At 42.8% G+C, this 24,800-nt stretch overlaps 1 long non-coding RNA gene and 1 pseudogene across 1 annotated transcript in view; both read right to left on the bottom strand.

Annotated features, from left to right (window-relative positions):
- Positions 1 to 24,800, bottom strand: part of LOC140705357 (uncharacterized) — a 105,456-nt gene that overhangs the window by 72,717 nt on the left and 7,939 nt on the right. The window lies entirely within an intron of this gene.
- LOC110076312 (autophagy-related protein 101 pseudogene) lies at positions 435 to 17,584 on the bottom strand (annotated as a pseudogene).

Here is a 24,800-nt window from a genome sequence, read left to right as displayed (position 1 = left end):
TGCAGAGGAGTGGAATGGCTTTGTTCCATAGCAAATTAAAGAAGATCCATTAAACCACTTGGACTAAATTAAGTGTCGACTTGACTATTTACCAGTTAATTTAATAGATCTACTCTAGTTGGAAGTTACAATTGAATTCAAGCCAACATTCTCAGGAAAAACCTGGATTGTGCGCTGCAATATATATATATTTGTAAGAGAAAATGTGGTGCATGTAGCTAAGCTAATAAAAGAAGAAGAGTTAAAGAGGAGAAGCTGGCAACTAGTGGGCTGGTGTACAAGGCTAGTTCCAGCCTATTCCTGAAATGGTTTGGTAGTTCATGAATTAGAAGAGGGCTTCCAGATGTCAAGATTCCTGGATAATCAGCTTGGGGCTTAGTTAGTTGCTCATGTCATCTCTCCATCAGGTGAGAGTGTCCAGAGTGTCATTGGTGTTAGAGTACCAAAGTACCCTTGATGAGGCATTGCATGGTAGTAGTTCCCAAGTGAGTCCTCTGATAAGAAATCTCTTGTCAAGGTAGGGCTGGACATCTCACAGCCCTGTATCAAAGACATTGTTCACCTCATATTGGGTAGACTTCTTGGGCAGGTATTCGTGTCGGTTGATTACTTCCACAATATTAATATTTTTTCACACAGCTTCTCACTCTCCTGCTCCCAAACAATCTGCCACTTTTGTTCATTAGCCAAGCTCACTACATTCACTTCGATAGTCCACATTTCCCAAAGGGTGCATTCATCTGAGAAGGGTTACCGTGATTTCTTCTTCCAGAAGAGCTCCAGAGAGATCTGGCCCATCCCATCATTGTCTGAGTTTTGCAATGCATCCTTGAATTCCCAAAAAGCTTTTCTCAATGTCCTGTCAAGTTCCTCAGAAGAGACCCTGACATAGGTGAAATCAATGAGTTCACAATCAATATCTCATGTACCAACTGAAATAGGTTCCTTCCTTCCTGTAATGAAATCTCCCTGTGCTGCAATGGAGCAGTATGGTGTACAGAGCAGCTAACACAGCTTTTTCCATATGGCATCCCTGGAGCAAGATCTCTAAACCTCTGAACAGCAGTTCATCTTTGCTTTTGGGAAGGCTAATGAATAAGGCATCCTTCTGTGGCAGAAACCATTGCTACTTCTTTATAATGCCCACCATCAAATATTATGGCTATACATTATTTTATGAGCCTGCTCAACATCATCATAGCATCAGCACTGTGCATGCCCAGTCCTGTTATCTTACTGATCTTAAGATGTGTCCCATTCTGGTAACAGAACAGGAATGAGGAACATACCAAGTTACCTTTTTCTGACATTAATGGCAACAATGGAGATGACCTGTGCTTTGATTTTCATAAGTTACTTTTGAAAAGTAGCAGTTGAATCTCAGTCTGTGAATGACCACTGAGCCCACAGGATCACCCTCCCCTTTGTCAATTATGGAAGTCTTCAGCATGTCATTACAGTGATGCCTGGCAAGATGAAAATAATTCATTCCGTGAGTCATTTCGTATTGCAAAAATTTTGTCTTCCGAAGTGCGGTTTCCCATAGGAATACACTGAAATTTAATTAATGTGTTCCTATTTTCCTACCAATGGTTAGCTATTTGAATTCCCCGCCTTTTTTCCCTGCCTTTTTTTGGTTGTAACTCGAAGCTCCAGCTGGAAGTTGGAGCAAAATTTTGCGGCCAGAGCTGGTCGTAACTTGAAATGGTTGTTAACTCGGGACGTTCATAAATTGAGGCACCACTTTAACTCCCATTGTGTTTTTATCCAACATAGTTGGGAGGAAAGTGACGACAAACCTAGACAGCATCTTAAAAAGCAAGACATCACCTTGCCGACAAAAATCCGCCTAGTCAAAATTATGGTTTTTCCAATAGCAATGTATGGAATTGAGAGCTGGACCATAAAGAAGGCTGACTGCTGAAGAATTAATGCTTTTGAATTGTGGTGCTGGAGGAGACTCTTGAGAGTCCCCTGGACTGCAAGGAGATCAAACCTATCAATGCTAAAGGAAATCAACCCTGAGTGCTCCCTGGAAGGACAGATCCTGAAGCTGAGGCTCCAATACTTTGGCCATCTGATGAGAAGACGAGACTCCCTATGTTGGGAAGATGTGAGGGCAAGAGGAGAAGGGGACGACAGAGGATGAGATGGTTGGACAGTGTCATCGAAGCTACCAACATGAATCTGACCAAACTCCAAGAAGGAGTGGAAGACAGGGGGGCCTGGTGTGCTCTGGTCCATGGGGTCATAAAGAGTCAGACACAACTTAATGATTAAACAGAAACAAGTTGCACCTACAGATGGTACTGTCAGCAGGACCTCCATGACTGAACTGATTCATATAGCAACAAGCAGCACATAAAGCTATCTTTTACTACACAATTTCATACTTTGAAGGTCAAAACTAGCAACTGAAGTTGAGCACAGAGGCAATCAGTTCAACTTATACAGTGTTCTGTCATGTTAGCTCTGCCTTGTTCAAGCATCTTTGCACAAACTGAAGCATCCAAACCAACTATTTTAGCAGTCTAGTTTAGATTACACATGTGGTAGAATATTTGCTGAATTTCTCATTCTTGTCATTTAAAGAGACAAAGAGACAATAAAAAATCCCTGTAAAATTCTTCAGCACCGGCATGAAAGTGAGAAAAGGGGGCTCTTTATTGCTATCAAAATTTTGTCAATTAGCACAAATTGTTTCTGCAGAGAACTGCTACATTTCCTTCTGAACAACAAAGCATGCACACACACAGGAAGTATAGAAGGGCAGAATTATTGCTCAAAAAAAAAAGCATACGAACCACCCAGTGCTTCTTAAAAATCCATGAAACACAGTAACAGTCATAGTGTTCCACAACTGTGCAATTTTCAATGACCTGATTTATGGTTCATTTGGGGAAAATTTGTAAATTCATGATTCATACACTTCCATGAGTCTTAATTTTCATAGACGAACCAAGACAAACCATAATTTTGGCAGTTCATGTCCATCTCTATTGGAAATATTGAAGGAAAGGTATGTTAACAAAGGATCTGAAATTTGAATTGGCAGGCAGATTTTCACTGAAATCTACTGTTACAGCTGAGGAAAATGGTGAGTAGCTTGGATCACCTTGAATCCCTATTTTGGTGGTAGGAAAAAAGTGGTGCATAAATAAAATGAATGAATGAATGAATGAATGAATGAATGAATGAATGAATGAATGAATGAATGAATGAATGAATGAATGACCAGTCCGACAGGGCATGCCACAGACTGCACTCTCTGTCTAATGATGAACCACAGAATTTAAACAACAAATTACAAAAGTTCCTTGAAACAAACAGGAAAAGCTTGTTTTAACACAAGTTCTTAGTTCGTCACGAAAATACAGGGGTGTAAGCATTTTGAGTGTTCCTTCCTCACCTAACCCAATCCAATCTTCATCATGTAGGCCTACCTCCTTGTTTGTGAAGTCTCCTGAGATGGAGCACAGGCCTCTCACAAAAAGATTAGACATAAGGACATCTACTGGGTCTATTGAGTTACATTGTTGTTAAAAATGTGAGAAAGGTAACCTGAACAAGGAGAAGGGGGAGAAAAAGAAGAGTTATTTTTCTTTAACTTTGGTAGAATCAATATTGCAATATTTCAGATTCTGGTTTTTTAGTCTTCCAGTGCTAATGTGACCAAATCATATACATATTGCATTTGTGGAAAATGTTATGTTAAGATCTTCATTTTGCAAAAATAATCTCCTTTATCCATTTTTAATAGTTGATATATTCTGTCTTCTGCATAATTGAAAATAAAAACTGAAAGTAAATTTGAAATATGACAGTGAAAAGATAGTATTGGAACTATTTTTTTCCAGTGTGTTGTTTCTTCTGTTTGTATCCTGTTGTTAAAGAAAATGTAATATAACTTGAAACAATTGAAATGAGTTTGTTTAAGACATCACACTGTTAACATGATGACACACTAGTCTAGCTCTTGTTTCTATTCAGGAAGTGATCTTAGAAAGTGTGTGGAACTTCTGAATAAGTGTCTAGAGGCAGTTTTGAATTAGATGATGCAAAAATCCTTAAGCTTCAAACTGACTACTCCACAAGTTGACTGTTCCGCTATGGTAGCTGTTTCTTTCAGGAACATTTGAGAATTCAAATAACAATTAGAAATAAGCATTATTTGCATATTTTTACCTTTGAGTAGGGAAAGTGATGGAAGTGTTTCATCAGTTCTGTATGGGACTACATCTGTTCTGGATGTGACTTAACTCCTTCTAAAGGACCAACTGCACAGGTTAGAGACACTCCTGGACTTGGTGCTATCTCTACCAGCCCAAAGAACAATGGTACTCAGGAGTACAGTTTATCAGCTTAGGATAATGCACCAGCTGCAGCCCTCTCAGGGATGAAAAATGTTTCTTCAGTGGCTACATTTTGGTCACAGCCAGACTAGAGATGGAAACTCTTAAGGAGTCTTGCAGGTTTGATTTTTGAGCACGTGCTAGCCTGATGTGTTAGTGAGTACCTGAAAATCCAAGTGGGGACTCATTAATTGCCAGAGAGAAACTTAGGTAAGTTATGCTATTTGCCTTCCACAAGCATAAATCAGCAATCGGATTTTGGTTTATGAGACATATTTTCTCTGGTGTGTGGGTGATGACGGAACAAAGGAAGGCTAATTGCTTTAGAGAGAAAACAAAGGAGTCCACAGCGGATGTCTGAGCCAGTGGAGCCTACAGGCAACGCCCTGAGAGCTCTTTTATTTACTTAGCATGATTTACATAGTATGTTATGAGAGAGAGAAAGATAGAATACTAGTTACCTAATGGTACCTAGAATTGGCTAAAATAACTCTTTGATCTAATGCTCTACCTCCAAGCGAAAGGGCAGAATAAGGGGTTACTCCACTTGTTGGCAGCTGCTGCTTCCTGCCAGGTGCGTATTCACGTTACTGGAACAGAATGCAGCTACAACCTTTAAGCAGAAGTTTCCCACACTGGTGTAAGCTTTTGTGGATGAAAGTCCATTTTATCAAATGCATGGTGTGGTATCTCTGTTTGCAAACATCTATACGTATGCAAAATTCATGAGAGTTGGAGGTGCAAATGTAGGAGAATGGAAATGCTACTATATTTTCCCTACATTGTTTAATGTCATAGTGTCATTTTACAGCCGTCTTCCAGAAAATTATTTTCTTGCTCCCAAGTGTAGAGAACCAAATACTTGTGCCAATACCATGTCAACACCACAGTATAACTTCTGATAAAACATTACATGATTAATTTTGAAAGTAACGATATTTGCCTCTTTCCATCAAGACTCTTAGCACTCACTGATTAATTCTCACAGAACACCCGTGATATATCAACTGCTTACAGTTTCACTGCAATATAACAGCATAGGCAGAATATTGGCAACTCTGCTCAGAATCTGATTTTAAGGAGAGAATTTCCTGAAAACTCATTCATTCAAGATTAATTTGGTTTTGTCTCTTAGGCAAATGTCATCTGATTTTCTTACAAATAAATGAATGAATAAAAGTACTAGAATCTTTCCAGGAAAAAGAACTAGCCAGCCCGGGGAAGATGAGATGTCACTTTTTTTGGGGGGGGGGGTATGTGCAAGGTGGATCAATATAAACGCATGATGGATTTTGTTCAAGAGCATTGAAAATACTGAATTACAAGCCATGCTCAGATGGAGAGGAGAATTTTACTGGTCCCAGGAGATGACCTTCCAGAATAATACCAGGGATAGGACACTACAAGATCAATCTTACTTTTCTCTATGCAGTAAGAGGTAGGAAGAAATAAGCCCCTGTCAGGAAGAGAGGGACAATGGAGCCCCTGTCTGTGAGCTGTTGTGCCCCAACCTGAAACCCACACACTCTACCCTTGCACCTACATAGCTTATCATGAAGGTTCCTGCACAGGAACTTAGGGAGGGAGACACTACTAATGATTACTCCCAAGAAAGCAGGACTTTGACTAAGGTGTACATCATACTGTATGCATGGGTAAGGGGGATTGGAGGCTACCCAACTAGGCAGATGGAAGCAGTGGTTAAACTCCTGGTAGTTTAACAATTATAAAAGAAACTTTGCCAGGGAAAGAGGGAGAGGAAAGGGAGGGGGGAGATGAAAAGGGAGGAGGTAGGCTGTCAAACAGGGTCCACAGGAGGAAGGAAACTAGAGCAGAAACCCAGGGAGTCTGAGGAATATAACTCAGGTATTAAAAACCCCAGGAAGGAGTCAGGAGTGCTGAGGGGACCAAACAGACTCTCAGAGAGTTCAGGAGAAGTTTGGGGTAATTCCCGAGACAAGTCAACTGGGACCTATGGGGCCAAGGACTTCTGTGCGAAAAAGGCAGAATCCCTATGCACCACAAGGAAAGTCTGAGGAGAGAAGAAGAATCTCCAGCACTGGCAGAAGGAGGAATGTGAAGAAGCACAACTTCAGAAGAGACTGGAGGAAAAGTTCCAGGAGACATGGAGCCAACAGGGACACAAGGAAATTCACCCAGTTATTCACCCAGTTGCTTTCATTACAGGATATAGATCCCTGTTGTTTAAGAAATCTACAAACCTAAGACATTTAGAATGCAGGACTTTGCCCTAACCTGAGGGGAAGAGATCCCAGGAGCAAACTGGTCTTTCTGTCTTGCCAGTAAGACCCTCACTGAGTGGAACCACAGCGGCATCTTTGTTAAGGCTGGACTTTGTTAAGGCTGTCAGTAAGCTAGATTCAAAAGAATAGGACTAAATTTTTATCTTTTCATTATTAAACCTTCCTTAAATTCAACTTTTGGTTTGCTCTCTATTTGCAGTTTTTGTTTGTTTGTTCAGTCGTTTAGTCGTGTTCGACTCTTCGTGACCCCATGGACCAGAGCATGCCAGGCCCTCCTGTCTTCCACTGCCTCTCGGAGCTGGGTCAAATTCATGTTGGTAGCTTCGATGACACTGTCCAACCATCTCGTCCTCTGTCGTCCCCTTCTCCTCTTGCCTTCACACTTTCCCAACATCAAAGTCTTTTCCAAGGAGTCTTCTCTTCTCATGAGATGGCCAAAGTACTGGAGCCTCAGCTTCAGGATCTGTCCTTCCAGTGAGCACTCAGGGTTGATTTCCTTTAGAATTGGTAGGTTTGTTCTCCTTGCAGTCCAGGGGACTCTCAAGAGCCTCCTCCAGCACCACAATTCAAAGGCATCAATTCTTCGGTGGTCAGCTTTCTTTATGGTCCAGCTCTCACTTCCATACAACACTACAGGAAAAACCATAGCTTTGACTATTTGGACTTTTGTTGGCAAGGTGATGGTTCTTCTTTTTAAGATGCTGTCCTATATTTCTTTGCATTGTTCATTTAAGAAGGCCCTCTTCTGCCTCCTTGCTATTCTTTGGAAGTCTGCATTCAATTTTCTGTAACTTTCCCTATCTCCCCTGCATTTTGTTTCCCTTCTCTTTTCTGCTATTAGTAAGGCCTCGTTGGACAGCCACTTTGCTTTCTTGCATTTCCTTTTCTTTGGGATGGTTTTTGTTGCTGCCTCCTGTACAATGTTACGAGCCTCTATCCAAAGTTCTTCAGGCACTCTGTCCACCAAATCTAGTTCCTTAAATCTGTTCTTCACTTCTACTGTGTATTCGTAAGGGATTTGGTTTAGATTATACCTGAGTGGCCCAGTGGTTTTTCCTACTCTCTTCAGTCTAAGCTTGAATTTTGCTATGAGAAGCTGATGATCAGAGCCACAATCAGCTCCAGGTCTTGTTTTTGCTGACTGTATAGAGCTTCTCCATCTTTGGCTGCAGTGAATATAGTCAATCTGATTTCGATGTTGCCCATCTGGTGATTTCCATGTGTAGAGTCGCCTCTTGTGTTGTTGGAAAAGGGTGTTTGTGATGACCAGCTTGTTCTCTTGACAAAACTATATTAGCCTTTGCCCTGCTTCGTTTTGAACTCCAAGGCCAAACTTCCCTGTTGTTCCTTTTATCTCTTGACTCCCTACCTTAGCATTCCAGTCCCCCAGAATGAGAAGAACATCCTTCTTCGGTGTCAGTTCTAGAAGGTGTTGTAAATCTTCATAAAATTGTTCAATTTCAGTCTCCTCAGCAACGGAGGTTGGTGCATAAACTTGGATTATTGTGATGTTGAAAGGTCTGCCTTGGATACGTATTGACATCATTCTATCATTTTTGAGATTATATCCCATTAAGGCTTTTCCCACTCTTTTGTTGACTATGAGGGCTACTCCATTCCTTCTACGGGATTCTTGCCCACAATAGTAGACATGATAACCATCTGAGTTGAAATCACCCATTCCCATCCATTTTAGTTCACTGATACCCAGAATGTTGATGTTTATTCTTGCCATCTCTTGTTTGACCACCTCCAGCTTCCCAAGGTTCATAGATCTTACATTCCAGGTTCCTATGCAGTATTTTTCTTTCCAGCATCGGACTTTCCTTTCACTTCCAGGCACGTCCACAGCTGAGCGTCCTTTCGGCTTTGGCTCATCCACTTCATCAGCTCTGGAGCTACTTGTACTTGTCCTCCGCTCTTCCTCAGTAGCATGTTGGACGCCTTTTGACCTGAGGGTCCCATCTTCCAGCGTCATATCTTTTAGCCTTTTGTTTCTGATCATGGGGCATTCTTGGCAAAGATACTGGAGTGGAATTGCCAGTTCCTACCCCAGGTGGATTGCGTTTAGTCAGAACTCTCCACTATGACCTGTCCGTCTTGGGTGGCCCTGCACGGCATAGCCCATAGCTTCTCTGAGTTACTCAAGCCCCCTCGCCACGACAAGGCAGCAATCCATGAAGGGGATTTGCAGTTTAATATCGATGAAAGACACCCAGTTGAAAAGGGAGCAGCTGTCCCATTAGGGACAGCAGATGTCTTACATAGGACTTGGAAAGCACTGAGTTTGCATCTGATGATTTGTTTGTTTGTTTGTTTGCTTGCTTGCTTGCTTGCTTGCTTGCTTGCTTGCTTGATTGATTGATTGATTGATTGATTGATTGATTGATTGATTGATTGATTGATTGATTGATTGATTGATTGATTGATTGATTGATTGATATTCTGCCCATCTGGCAGCCAAGGTCACTGTTTAGTGCACCACATGCCACCCTGACTGGGATAGCATATATTTTGTGAAGACGGTCTCTCCACTGATATCTCTAATAGGTAATAAGAGATAATAGCAGACATTTGTACCCTAACTAGAGAAGCAACTTGGGGAGAGGAAAGTCTAAGAGAGATCCTTTACACATGGGATAGTTCACATTTATAGGTCAGGTTTGGCATATGGACAGAAAGTTCCCTACGTTTTTGCAAAGTGCTTCTGAATTTTATCTTTCCTTCTAGGAATGACTCCAAAGAAAATAAGCTTGCACAGCAGTCCAGCATGCTTGCAGAGTGGCCTGCCATGCTGTCAGGTAGATATACTTGTGAATCAAGCTTCATCAAAACAACTATAGCTATTAAAACAACTGTAGGTTATCAGCTTAGGTAAAAGATACACACACAATATACATACATTCTGTGTCTTTAATGTGCACATCTAGTACTTATTACTGTTTTTTAATGTAAAATTTTAGTCAGTATGTGGAACCAATAAGTGGACAAGAATAATCTTGAAATACATTATGGATTCAATACTCAGAAGGCTAATTTTTACATTATCCCAGCCAAGCACTAGAATTGATTCCTTCTGGCACTGGCTGTTAGGCATTATACAAACAACATAACTGATGTATCTTCCAATTCCAGGAAGACCTTTCCACTGTCACACTACTTGTCCTGGCCCTGATTACCTACATCAGCCTTCCACAACACAGTATGCTGACAAACGAGGAGCTCCCATCTCCCCCAGCTAGCATGGTCAATGGTCAAAAGAGACCATTGATTTCCAAGGAGTGAATCAGAACACATCACTGGGCTATGACAACAATGCACAGAGGTGAAAGGGGTTAATTCCAGTCAAAAATGTAAACCAGTCAATTAGTAAAGAGAAAAAGGCAAAGAATAAAATGCATTGAGCTGGAAACTCTGTGTCATAGGATTTGCTAAGCCTAGAAACTTAGTATGGCTTGGATAAAATGTTAAGAATATTAATGGGTCTTGTAAGTCTCCTCAGATCCCTGTTCTGGGAGAAAGCAGAAATGAATGAAAGAACAAACATGATTTTGTGCTTAAATTTGGCATACACCTTTTCAGAAGTTGAATTGCCTTCCACTCAATTTAATATACCGTATTTTTCGCTCCATAAGACGCACCTTTCCATAAGACGCACCAAATTTTTAGGAGAAGAAAACAGGAAAAAATTATCTGCTTTCTTCTCCTAAAATTTGGTGAGCCTTATGGAGAGGTCCATCTTATGGAACACACCCTAGGGTCCTAGGGTGTGTTCCAGGACCCTTTGGAGCCTCCCCCTGCCTCCCTCGGGGGCGAGAGGGGGTGAAATCGCCACCTTCTGGGGCTCTTCTGAAGTTTCCCAAGCCTCAGAAGAGCCCCCAAAGGTGGTGATTTCATCCCCTCTGGCCCCCAGGGGAGGCAGGGTCAGTCTCCAAAGAGTCCTAGAACACACCCTAGGACCCTTTGGAGACTCACCCTGCCTCCCCCGGGCGACACAGGGGGCAAAATAGGCAGCTTCCAGGATCTTTTCTGAGCCTTTCCAGGCTCAGAAAAGGTCCTGGAAGCTCCCGATTTTGCCCCCGCTGTCCCCGTGGCGGTGGGTGGGTGGGAGCCTGGCAAGGGTCCAAGGGAGCCTCCCACCCCCCCATGGGACCAGGGGGGGTAAAATCGCCAGCTCCCGATTTTACCCCCCCTGGCCACGTGGGGGTGGGTGGGGGGAGGGTGGCATGGGTCCACGGGAGGGTCCCTTGGACCCTTGCCACCCTCCACCCCCCCCATGGGACCCGGGGGGTGTAAAATTGCCAGGTTCTGGGAGTGTTTGGAGGCTCCCCAAGCCTCCAAACACTCCCAGAAGCTGGCGATTTTAACCTCCCTGGCCCCATGGGGGGGTGGGTGGGAGCCTGGCAAGGGTCCTGGGAGGCTCCCTTGGACCCTTGCCACCCTCCACCCCCCCATGGGACCAGGGGGGGTAAAATCGCCAGCTTCTGGGAGTGTTTGGAGGCTCCCCAAGCCTCCAAACACTCCCAGAAGCTGGCGATTTTACCCCCCCTAGCCACGTGGGGGTGGGTGGGGGGAGGGTGGCATGGGTCCAAGGGAGGGTCCCTTGGACCCTTGCCACCCTCCACCCACCCCCCACGGAGCGGGGGGGGTTTAAATCGCCACCTTCTGAGTGTGTTTGGAGGCTTATCAAGCTTCCAAACACTCCCAGAACCTGGCGATTTCGCCAGGGCTGGCCCCGTGGGGGGGTGGGGGGAGGGTGGCAAGGGTCCTGGGAGGCTCCCTTGGACCCTTGCCACCCTCCACCCCCCCCATGGGACCAGGGGCGGTAAATTCGCCAGGTTCTGGGAGTGTTTGGAGGCTCCCCAAGCCTCCAAACACTCCCAGAAGCTGGCGATTTTACCCCCCCTGGCCCCATGGGGGTGGGTGGGGGGAGGGTGACATGGGTCCAAGGGAGGGTCCCTTGGACCCTTGCCACCCTCCACCCACCCCCCACGGAGCGGGGGGGGGGGTTTAAAATCGCCAGCTTCTGAGTGTTTGGAGGCTTATCAAGCTTCCAAATACTCCCAGAACCTGGCGATTTCACCAGGGCTGGCCCCGTGGGGGGGTGGGGGGAGGGTGGCAAGGGTCCTGGGAGGCTCCCTTGGACCCTTGCCACCCTCCACCCACCCCCCCATGGGACCAGGGGGGGTAAAATCGCCAGGTTCTGGGAGTGTTTTGAGGCTTGGGAAGCCTCAAAACACTCCCAGAACCTAGCGATTTTGCCAGTGCTGGCCGGTGCGTGGGTGGGAGGAGCGTCGCAAGGATCTGAGTGAGCTTCCAGGACCCTTGCGACGTTCCCCCCACCTGGAAGCTGGCGATTTTGCCGGTGCTGGCCCCGTGGGGGGGGTGGGGGAGCCTCGCAAGGGTCCTGGAAGGCTCACCCGGACCCTTGCGACGCTCCCCCCCACGGGGCCAGCAGCGACGAAATTGCTGCATTCACACCATTAGACGCACTGACTTCCCCACCCACATTTTGGAGGGGGAAAAGTGCGTCTTATGGTGCAAAAAATACGGTAATTTACTGCATTATCAAGTAAGGAGGCAACTACATTGACCATTTAACCCACAATTTACTTTGGATTGGGCACTGATGAATTTGAATTAAAGCTTGGTGACTATGTAACATAAAGTTCAATGCAGGGAAGATGAGGTATTGTGTGTGTGCATTTTTTAAAAAGGAATCATCTTTTGTTGTTGTTGTTGTTGTTCACTAGCAGAGGTGGTTTAAATTTGTTGTGATCAATTTGACATTGCTTTTGTCTGCTTTCTGCCAAAATGATTGCCTGACCTGAGGGAAAAGGGCACTTGAGGGGTTGTCAGTTCCCCTCAATCATCTCTTTTTCCTTAAAAAAAAAAAAATCAACTCTGTGCTGGAACAGAGTTTCGCTTGAGCATTTAGGAGAACAACAAAAGAGAGAAACAAGGTGGCATTACCAATTAGCAATTGTTAGCACCTTTTAAGGCAGCTTCTGCAGTTAGAGCTCCATCCAAACCAAGCTGTCTGCCTCTGCTGGATTTGCTGCCTTTGCTGGATTCTCCAAATGTGGATACCTACAGTGCTTTCATCCAGAGAAACCCAGCCTCCATGCATGCAAATCACAGCAGATCAACCAGCATTTTCCCCACTGTAAGTGCCAATAATTATTATATAATTGTTTATACAAGCATTGCCTCAATTATTAGCCGGTGTCACAAACACTGACTCTTGCAGTGATTTTTTTGGGGGGTGGTATTAATGGAAGAGGAGTATTTCCTATTTTCTTTGTTTATAATAAGGTCTGCATTATTTTTACCAGCATTTCTCATAAAGAACAAAGAGTCTTGTGTTCTGAATATTAAATAATGAACTCTTATTTTCATTATAAGAAAATCAAAATTGTAAGGCCACTATTCAGATGAGAATTTGGTTTGCTGATAGAAATCAGTGAACTTAAACACGCCTAATCACGTTAAGATCTTATCTGGATCAGAATAATTTTTTGTGAATTTGAGAGTTTCTCCCTTCGTAGGTACTTGGGCATTATGCAGAGAAACATGATTTGCCTCAGGAGTATACCTGAACGTGACACCTTATTTATCATTGTTAACAGCACTGATAGTTGCTTGGCTTCCTTACATTCTTTTAAAGTATTAAAATTAATGGCCATGCTAACCAAAAGGACAAGAGCATTTTTACCCATCTGCTTAGAGAAAAGTTGTGCAACTCATTGTCTCAGAGGTGAAAGTTGAAGGGACAATATCTTTTGTCCAGGCTTTTGAAAGATGGAGAGACCATTATTAGGTAATAAAGGAATTAAAAATGCTTTATTGTATTGGCCTCAACATTACAATCCCCACCCCCACCCCATTACGGCAGTGTTCTCCTATATTTTCTAATCATGCTAGACAGCCGTGGCTGTCCTACAGGATAAACTACATTAAGCACCCATTCTGCAGTTCCCAGAAATTTTACGGCACATTGGACTTGCATAATGATGCATTAAGTTTATGTCTCTTATAGGGTAGCTAACGCAGAAGCACCCTGATGGGACAGACCAGGCAGCAGCCTTCTTCAGGTTACATGGTGATAAGGAAGTACTCCACAGATGACTTCTGCCTTGCACTCATTGGTAACTCTAACATCTCTACTGACGGCAAGTTGTGTGCCTACACAGAGAAACACACATTGTGAGAGGGAGTGGCTAGGATTTCTTATCCACTATATTTATTTTCAATGTATGTTCTGCCATCAGAACCTTCATAGCTCATTGACATTGTTTGTTCAGTTTTGCATGGTCCACTGCATGTTTTCTTCTATGTTTGACTTTCACCTACACACTTTGTATTCAATCACAATCTGTCTTCAAGTTACTATTGTTGAGCTAAATTGATATTTTGGGCTGTCTATGGGATGTTTTCATTGGTGAAAAGGACACTGCTCTCACACTGAAGCCCACGGACTCCTCCTGCACCCCCATGTGCCCTCCCCCAAATATTTTCCATAGAGTCATGGGACCCTGGAAGCATGCGTTGTGTAACTGGGAAGGGAGAGGAGGAGGGAAAGAGGAGAAGGAAAACCTGTTGAACAAGAGGAAAGCCGACACACACGATTTGGCCATTAATATCCTCATCAGTGTTTAGTTAACAGTGAAATTCTATACATGCTCACTCATATGTACTTTTAAGAGAGCCGACTCCTGAGATTGGTGGATATAGTGTAGTTTTATTTTGTTGCACAGATTTTTTTAATGAAACTTTGCCTGCCAGTTAAAGTCATATATAAAATCATATATAAATTGTCATTCTGATGGGACACAATGGTTGAAATCCTGCTGCTTTGTATATGAAGTCACAGTTAGAATAGGCTCAATGAATAAAGGGGATTTTGTGAATCAGCTCTATCATAAGTGACTTACTATGCTAAAGTAAGTCACAACTAGAGTAGGCTTATTTAAAACAATGGAATTTAGGAGAAGCCAGCTCACCAAATCCACTGAGTTAGTGGGACTACTCTAGTGTGACTTACTATGCTAAGCAATAGGATTCTCACCAATATTTGCTAATATTTTGCACCAAATCCCAAATGTTCTTATAAAACTGGCAAGAACAGTAGCAGTCTAATTCTTACTAATTTGTGTTCACCAGTTTCTTTTATGTTCTAAGTGCAAGAGGTGAGTAAAAAACACACAGAACCGTAATCACATGCATTTATAAAATCCCTTTCCCCTGCTCCACCACTCTTTTAGGGAATTGTTGAAACTGCAATATGTGGAGCAAGGATGACTCTGTAAAATATTCTTTATATGCTTTGAACACAACCTGTGTTTGAAACAAAATATTGAACTCACAGGACTGCAGACAAAAATCGAGATGAGGGATCTTGGGTGGAGGTTTTGTGGGGGCTTTTGTACCCAGAAAAACCTCTTCTTTGTGTTCTTCATCCTGACTGCTCATCTGTTCTAGCCACATTTTTCTTTCCTCCATTAAGCAACAACATTTTCCTTCTCTTTATTTCCTAGAATCATGCCAAAGCTACTTAAGCACAGCGATTTATTAGCATCAGCACAGGAACATGCTCCTAGTGTTCCAAAGCCCTCGGGTTTATGTAGGCAAAGAGGACAGAGAGAGGTGGTTTTTTTTCTGTCTGTCTCACAACACTAGAATCCAGAATCATGTAATGTAGTAGAATGGTGGATATTTCCATACTGCCAAAACGAAGTAAATAGGCACAGAGCACAGAATTAATCGATGAAATTAGCTTGCATGTGTCATACTGATTTCTACCAACTTGAATGGCTTTGAAAGGGGGATTGAGGATAAGGCTATCAACGGCTACCAATCATAATAACTATTTGCCAATCATTGTTAGGTTTCTTTGGGTATTGTTACGAAGGCTGGTTGCGGAGCAAGAGGTTGGGAGTTTACCACTGTGCCCTCAGGGAGGAAGCTGGCCTGTGTCACCTTGGGCAAGCTCATGACATGTCAAGCAGAGCTTCCTAAAGTTGCTTTCTTTGACTACAGCTCCCACAATTCTCCCAACCTGCATAGCCATTGGTCAGAATCCTACAATGTCAGAATGAGGTCACAATCTGGTCTGCATCTCTGCAAACTGAGAGGCAGTTAACAGTCAGGCTGAGCCTTCAACTGGTCAGGATGGATCTTCCTATTAGGTCAAGATGAGGGTTGAAAGTGGGCTTCATGACCTGTTAACAGCTATGGTGTCATTGTGGATAATGTGTCAGGCAGGAATTCAGGAGGCCTTGAGTGGGGAACCTGGAGGAGTGGAGAGGAGCTTAAAATATAACTTTATACTGAAAAGATTCAAGGTCCCATTGTACTAATAATCAGCTACCCATTTTCTTTAAGGATGTTCCTGAAATTATTAATACCTGAGTGTCAATTAAGCTATTGATAGGCAAAATATGTCCTGTGACTGCGGATTTCATACTTAAGTTAAGGAGTGATCCTCAGGGTTTGGGATCTGTGTCTTTGCTTTTCAACTGGAAGCAGGCTTTTGGGTCATGGTAAAGATTTCTTTGGGTATTGTTATGAAGGCTGGTTGCAGAGCAAGAGTTTGGGAGATTTCCCACTGTACCTTCAGGGAGGAAGAGCTGGCCTGTGTCGCCTTGGGCAAGCTCATGACATGCCAAGCAGAGCTTGCTAAAGTTGCTTTCTTTGACTACAGCTCCCACAATTCTTTGAAGAAGAAGGCCTTTTATATAGGAAGATCTTAATAAACTCCAAGAGGGAAAAACTGCTAGTAGTTCCTTCTAAATATAGACAGAAAATAATGGAAAAATGTCACACGGACACCGTATCTGGACATTTAGGTATTGCAGGGACTAAGCAGAAAATATCCCAGAATTACTACTGGCCAAAAATGGGAAAGGAAATAAAAAGAATTTTGTCAGATCTGTAACACATGTCAAATGAAAAGAAATCATGAGGAAAAATCCAATAGGGATGACTATAATAGTTATATGGAAGATATTTAAAATATTGATAATATTTTTAATCAAATAACAAATGAACACATTGAACAACTGAAAGAGAAACAGAGAGCTGGGTTTGGACTATTGAAGCTAGTTTTTAAGGAGGTATACGATATAGGGGATGAAGCTGAGGGAAAAGTTTTACAGCCCAAAGCTGAAGTGGATAAGGGTAATGATTTTGAAAGAAAGATAGGAATCAAAGAGGTTCAGGAACCAGGAGAAGGCACACATGTTAATTCACACCTTCAAAATCTGAATTTTTCTGAGGGAAAAGGCATGAGGAAAACTTGGGAAGACACTAGTAAATATCCAAGGGGACAATTCAAAAACCAGCAGAGGGTTGGCGGCCATTTTGTGGGAAAGTCCTCAGAACAGAGCCAAGCCAGAGGGCAAAATTTGGAGGGAAAAGTAGGAAAAGGTGCTGGAGATGACCAATGGAATGTTAGAACCTGCTTTAAATGTAATGGAAAAGGTCACATTGTGTCCCAGTGTGGTAAAAACATAGAAAATAGAGAATTTTTACCACAGAAAGTAAATTTAAACAAGCCTAAAGCCATTTACTGTGTCCAGCAGAGACAAGATAATACACAAGGGGAGGAGTCAGTACTCATGGCAACACAAGCAGAGCTCTCTACACAAGATGATAATATTGAACCTGATTTTCCTGTTGGCAAGATTAGACATTCCTTTCTAATTAAAATGGATCAAGAATTATTTAAAACGGCTGGGGACAATATTTGTGTTTTAGATAACAAATACATGGCTCTGAAAGATTCTTGTTCACAAGAAACTCTATGTCGCCCAGATATCGTACCTCAGAAATACATTTTAAAAGAAGAACGCATGGCAGTGAAAGGAATAGGAAAAGAAACTGTTATTTTGCCTGTTGCTGAATTACCAATTCGATATCGGGGATGGCAGGGAAATTGGCGCGTAGGAATTTCCTCACAGTTGCCATCGGCCGTTTTGATTGGTACAGACCGCTCTGAGCATATTAAGAAGTTCTAGTTCTAACACATTCACAACAAGAGCAAGCAGAGGCAGCTGAAGAAAATAGTGACAGTCAGGGGAAGGGAGTGACTGACAATAGAGACACAGCTGAGTTATTTACACTTGATATTCCCCAAAACAATATGTTCTCGCAAGAACAACAAGCAGATTCCACACTAAAATGCTGCTTTGAAAACGTGTCTGAAGTACATTTACCCCTTGAAACACCTGGGGGGTTCCACATTGAACAGGGATTGTTGTCCAGAGAGACACTGGTGAACCCCATGAAAGGAGGGGAAGATATTCAAAAGCAGTTAGTGGTTCCTGTACAATACTGCCAGAAAATATTAGAAAGAGGACATTCGGATATGTTTGCTGCTCATCTGGGAATTGATGGAACCAAACAAAGAATAGCACAAAATTTCAATTGGGACCAGAGATTACAGTTGTATGCATATAGATCAGTACCCCAAGACAGTACAGGATTCAGTCCTTTTGAGTTGCTGTTTGGGAGAAAAGTGGGGGAATCCCTTAACTTACTCGAGCAAGGTTGGGAGAACATCCAAGGATCTGATCATGAAGGTGTGACTTCGTATTTAGTCAACCTAGTGAACACACTAAGGGGAAGTTTAGAGCTGGTTGCTGCAGGTTTGCAGAAGCAGCAAGTAAAACAATGGTTCTGGTGTGATAGGAAAGCCCGAGAAAGAGGTTTTGCCCCTGGAGATGAGATGCTGGTGCTAAGACCTCTCAAGGGGAGTAATTTGCGACTGGATAGACAGGACCATTCAGTGTAGTTGCCAAAATGAATGATCTTAATTACATCTTTAAAGAGGATGGAGAACCAGGCAGGAGGGTGGTCCATGTAGATAGGATCAAGCCCTACTATAGAGAAGAGAACTGGGTTCTGTTTGACATGAAGAAGGCAGACAATGGGAAACCAATCTGTTGGGCTTCAAGGGAAGATTTCTGGCAGAGAGGCAGCTATTTTGGGGTACGGTGCAAAGGGATGTGGGAGGCTTTCACTTCCACCAAAACACAACAACCATTCTTAGTCCCTGGGCTGCTGACATACTGTATAAGCCAAACAAATAAAAGGCTTTTCTACTTCAACGTCTGGGAAAGTAGAGGGAAAGAAAAAGATAACCCTGAAGTTGTCAGAGTTAGTCCTGGACTTTACCCTGAGCAACAAAACGAATTGAGGGACTTGCTAGGGAGATTCCAGCAGGTTTCTTTCAGCAAGCCAGGGTTGTCCCAGGGAGTGGTGCACAAAAGTGAAACTGGAGATGCACCCCCACCAGCTGTTACTCCTGGTAGTGCTATTGACCTAACACGCCAGAAGAGAGCAGATCGTATCCAGTGGACCAGCGGCTGTGAGGAGGCGTTCGTGGAGCTGTCAGGGATGGTGATGACCACTCCGGTCATGGGAGCTCCAGATTGCCAGCGCGAGTTCACCATCGTTACTGAGGCGTCCAACACCGGGTTGAGAGCCGTGCTGAGCCAGAGGGACAGCGACGGAGAACATCTTCCTGTGGCGTACCTGTGCGGGAATCTACAGGTGGGTGAAGATCAGCTTTCAAGTGGTGAGGGAGAGTGTCTTGCAATCCTTCATTCTCTTCGCAAGCTTGGACCTTATGTTTGGGGAGGACATTTTGTCCTGTGTACTGACCATTCCCCATTAGTATGGCTAAGGACTATAAAGGCCAACAACAGTAAGCAGATGAGATGGGCTTTGCTTCTGCAGGACTTTGATTTCGAGATTCTAGTGATAAAAGGGACTCAGAACAGTGCTGCAGATGCCCTCTCTAGAAGACCGCATGACTGAGGAAGACGGAAAATGGACTCTTAAATTGGTTAAAGTAGTTAAAAGTTTGTTGTTCATGTACACCCTGATATATGTGATTTGTTGTAAATGCATATGTATTTGAATGTAAGTATAATTTTCTTATTGGATTCTAATATAGAGTGTATGTATGAGTGATCTTGGTAAGTGTTAATGAAGGTATGAGTATGACTTGCAGGTAAGATGTTTATTTAATGTTTATGAAAAGGTGTATTAAATGTAATATTGTTATTGGGTTAAATGTATCTTTGTATTGCTCCTCGTTGTTTATAGAGGAAAGCACTTTAGCTTTCCCCCATAAAACAACTTGTTAAGGGGGGAGGTAATGTAACAGGCAGCCCTAACCTCACCTGTCCGTCATAGCTGGGCAGTGGATCATCAGCCAATGGGGTGATGGAGGGGGAAGCTGGAGAGGGAGGAGCTGGAATAAAAAGGGGTGTGAAGAGGGTGTGAAGGATCAGATCTGGAGTGTAAGAGAGAAAGAGCTTGTTTAGAGGCCTGCGTGCCTAAGTGTTCAGTGAGGGAAATCTGTGATTAATTAAATAAGAAACAGTGATTGACATCGTGATTAGCTACTTGTGATTTTTATATTTTATTTTGTTATACCAATAAACCAGTTTTGTTTTGAAGGAAACCTTTGTCCTTCTTAATTGGTTATTATAATTGGTGGCAGCGAGTGTGAAGTGGCATGGTGGGCGTTCTGACAGGCCTGAGTTGGCAGTGACATCAGAGTGGCCAGCTACGTCACAGTTACAAAGGTTGGTTGTGGAGCAAGAGATTGGGAGCTTTCCCACTGTGCCTTCAGGGAGGAAGAGCTGGCCCGTGTCGCCTTGGGCAAGCTCATGACATGCCAAGCAGAGATTGATAAAGTTGCTTTCTTTGACTACAGCTCCCACAATTCTCCCAACCTGCCTAGCCATTGGTCAGAATCCTACTATGTCAGAATGAGGTCACAATCTGGTCTGTATCTCTGCAAACTGAGAGGCAGTTAACAGTCAGGCTGAGCCTTCAACTGGTCAGGATGGATCTTCCTCTTAGGTCAAGATGAGGGTTGAAGGTTCATGACCTGTTTACAGCTATGGTGTCATAGTTCATAATGTGTCAGGCAGGAGTTCAGGAGGCCTTGAGTGAGGAACCTAGAGGAGTGGATAGGAGCTTAAAATATAACTTTATACTGAAAAGATTCAAGGCCCTCTTGTACTAATAGTCAGCTACCCATTTTCTTTAAAGATGCTCCTGAAATTATTAATACCTGAGTGTCAATTAAGCTATTGATAGGCAAAATATGTCCTGTGACTGAGGATTTCACACTTCAGGGCACGAGTGATCCTCAGGGTTTGGGATCTGTGTCTTTGCTTTTCTACTGGAATCAGGATTTCGGGTCATGCTAAAGCAGGGGTGTCCAACCTTTCATCTTCCCTGGGCCACATTAGAAGATGAAAATTTGGTTTGGGCCACATGGGGGGGCAGCCCTAGCCGTCCTCCGCAGCCCAACTCCAAGCACGCTTACTGGCAGCTGCGATCTCAGACAGCAGAGGCTGCCAGCTTCGACTCCTACGGCCTTATGGGGCCGGGAGGGGGTCCACCTATTGACGGGGATGTTGCAATGCAGTCACGCAGCCCCCCTGTCCTGTGCCCCTCCCACTCCTTCCTTCCTTCCCTCTTTCCCCCTCTACTGTTGTGACATGCCCTGGCAACATTCCAGCCGCAAGCGCCGGCAGTGTAACTTGAAACTTTTGAAATTCTTTTAAAATAAAAAATTGCACTGGGCCGCATTATGAGCTGACCTGTGCCGCATGCGGCCCTCAGGCCGCAGGTTGGACAAGCCTGCTTTAGCCCTTTGAGATGTAGTAGTTTTTTAAAAAAAAATTGATTTTTTTTTTGTTTCCTCAGTCTCTTAGGCCTCAGAGTTGCAAAGTAGAAGCTTGGGGATAAGCCTTACAGTTAAGCAACAAATATCCCTGAGCTTAGGAATCTTTTTATTAGATTGTTGCAACAGCTACAATATCCCAGTGAATGCACTCTGGGAATCATGGTTCAGAAATGTAACTTTTCCAAGCACAGTTCTTTCACATGTTAATGTACTCCTACACTTCTCCTAAATGGTATCCATTTCAGGAGCCTAATTGATTACAGAGTTGTGTACTTCCACTTTTTTGTTGCAAGAGTGGTTAACAAGTCATTGGGAAGTAAATCCTTATCTGTTTTGTTTTCACTAGTATGAATGAGAAACAAAATTGTTTTTCCTCACCTGCAACAGAATGAGAGATTTTCTTTTTCCAGATTTCTTAGTTATTTGGTTTTGGTGTTTTGTGCAAGTAACGCAACAATACAAACAATGCAAATTGTGCAAAATGATTATAGCTGCTACTATTGTTATGTGCCATCAAGTCACCCCCAACTTTTAGGGACACTATGAATAAGCAATCTCCAAAATGTCCTGTCCTGCTCAGTTCTTGTAAACTCAGGCCTTCCTTTAGGTAGTCAGTTTCATATTCGGTCTTCCTCTTTCCCGAATGCCTCCAACCCTTCCCAGTATTATTGGCTTTTTCAAGGGAATCCTGCCTTCTTATAATAAACCCCATCTTCAGCATTTAACTATAATAGCAATGTTGTTTCACTGACTTTTAGGAATAAAAATAAGATAGTTTGAGCAATTGATGCATTGTGCGTGTGCTTTGTTTTACAAAGAAAAGGGACACTAGTATAGCTCACAGGCATTTGGGTCAAATTACAGGGACTTTATCTGGAGCCATAACCAGGGCTTGGGCTCTGCCCCAAGACATCAAATTTAGAAGGAACACGACTTCCCCAGATGCCCATGATTTACCTGGCAGCCTGGTCTACCACCAAAGGATAAGACAAGGTACAACAGACCTCTTGGGCAATTCTATTTTGTGGGAGGGGACACGTGATCAGGCAGTGAAAATGATGGGTGATTGGTAAATGAGATCTTGCTGAGATAATGGAGGGTAGGTATACACAAGGAATTAGATTCAAATGTGAAGGTGAAGCCAACATCTAGATGAACAGTGAGACTAACTTGATCATGGGTACACCACTCCGTTGTGCTGGAGGACATGTCCACCTGGAGCTCAATAAACCAAACCCTTTCCCAGACACAGTAATTGCATCTAGGGAGAGGAATGGTCTACTTAAATTATGGGTCAGGCAGGTTTCCTCCATTGGAGGGAAGGTCTGCCCAAGACTTGGTACACCAGGCCTCTGGCCCTGCATGAGCGCTTCAGATATCAATACCTTAGAACAGTGGTCCGCAACCGTGGGCCTCCAGATGTTCTTGGACTTCAACTCCCAGAAGCCTTCACCACCACCTCTGCTGGCCAGGATTTCTGGGAGTTGAAGTCCAAGAACATCTGGAGGCCCAAGGTTGGAGACCACAGCCTTAGAAAACTCAGTGGTTTAGATATCTGGCTGTGGAGTCAGAGATTGGCAGTTCGATTCCCCATTGTGCCTCCTATGAGTAGAACAAGCCTGTGTAGCTACACAGTCCCAGGAAGCTCCCAAAAGAAGGGGATGGCAAACCAGTGTTGAGTATTTTCTACTTGGATAATCCTGGAAAGGGTTGAAATAAGTCAGAATTGACTTGACAACACATAATGATGATGATTAATAAAACCTATTTGTTGTTTTTACTCTATTGATGGAATTGTGAAGACTTTGCCAGCATATCTCCTCTACTCTACTAGCATTTTTCATTTTTACACCAAAGGTGTATACACTCACATGCACATATTACTCTGTCAAAGAATCCACAAAAGAGGACCATATTCTTTCCTTTCACACCAGAAATTGCCTTCTGACGAATCTGCTTCTATACACTTGCAGCCCACAAAAAAACTAATTGATCAGTAGAGGGTAAGAAAGGAAATTAAGTTTTAAATGACATAGTTCCATGAAGTGAAATGATGGTAATTCTTTTTTAATGACTCTTCGCTCTTGGCAAGCAGAGTAAATTGTTTACCTCCTTATTTGATAATAAAGTTGCTATCACTACCTCTCCCATTGACTCAATAGAGATGAAGGAGCCCTCCCCCAATTTTACCCAACAGAATATTCATTGTGCCATTTCTCTTTCCCTCCCTGGAACTGTAAACAGAAACCCAACCCTTAAAGACTGACTTACCCTTCATAATTGGGGAGGTTCTTTGATACATGTGCATAGCAGATAAGGATAGATTTTTATCAAAGAAAAACATATTTTATTGCATTTTAAAGAAAAGGATTACATTTTCTTAAAAGGATGTGATATCAAGGCAGAATTATATTACAAGGCTTCTTCCATAGGCACAACGTAATGCAATATATTGCTGTAATTATCTTAATAGCAATAAATAAACAGAAGTCTCTCATGCATCTTACTAGACAGTGCATTGCTTTTTTGTGACTATGGCCATTCTTTGTTCCTTGTTGGCCCTTAAATAATTGAAGATTTCTCATGGGGAAAGAGAAAAAAATAAAAGGAACTTTCTTACTTATAGTTTAAAAATCACTGCACAAATTTGGTTGGCTAATGCCTTGAATCATTATCACCACCACCACTGACATGAACTGCTGGATAGTTCAGTGGTTTAGGTATGGGTTGGAAGTTTGATTCCCCACTGTGACTCTTGACAGGGGCTGGATTCAATTATCCATAAGGTCTCTTCCAGCTTTGCAGTTCAAAGATTATTATTATTGTCACCTCTGTCATGGCACTACCTTTCCTGGAAAGCTGTCACTTTATAACATTAAGGACAAGTTGTTTTTGTGAGTTTTGCCACATAATGGCAAGACTGATTCCATAACCATTATGCCTCCTGTGCAAGTTTTCATTTAACATTAACAATACAGTTATACAAGTAGGTCCTATCACATGTCTACTCAGAAAGAAGCCCTATTAAAGAAGGATTGGAAACAAGCTTAAGGAACTGAAGCTTAGTCAGCTCTCCTTGAATCAATGGAACATGTTGATAATGACTTACCCATGTCCAGAGAGTTTGAAAGAAACAAAATCATGATTCATTTCCTCAGAAACCAGCCACCTAAGTTTTTTTTTCCACTCATCTACATTCTAGTACTGAAACAGTCAATCCAATGAAATGTAAACAACCAGACTCAAATTGTGTCCTACTTGCTCTATTCAGCAATTTGCTGATGAGTCTGTGTAACTTGAGCTGCTCTCGCAGCTGCCCTTTAATTTTGGAAACTATCTCAAAGAACAGCATTAGCAAGGTGTAAATTCAAAATAAACATTGTTTTATAACTGCAGTATAATTTATACAAGACTATGAGGGGAAGGATGGATCATTCTAAGTTAGAAACACTTGTGAAGAAGGTCTTCCCC

This window comes from Pogona vitticeps, chromosome 1, assembly GCF_051106095.1.
Source record: "Pogona vitticeps strain Pit_001003342236 chromosome 1, PviZW2.1, whole genome shotgun sequence".
NCBI lineage: Eukaryota > Metazoa > Chordata > Lepidosauria > Squamata > Agamidae > Pogona > Pogona vitticeps.
Note: the sequence above shows the minus strand (reverse complement) of the source record. Positions and strands in the feature narration are given on the sequence as shown.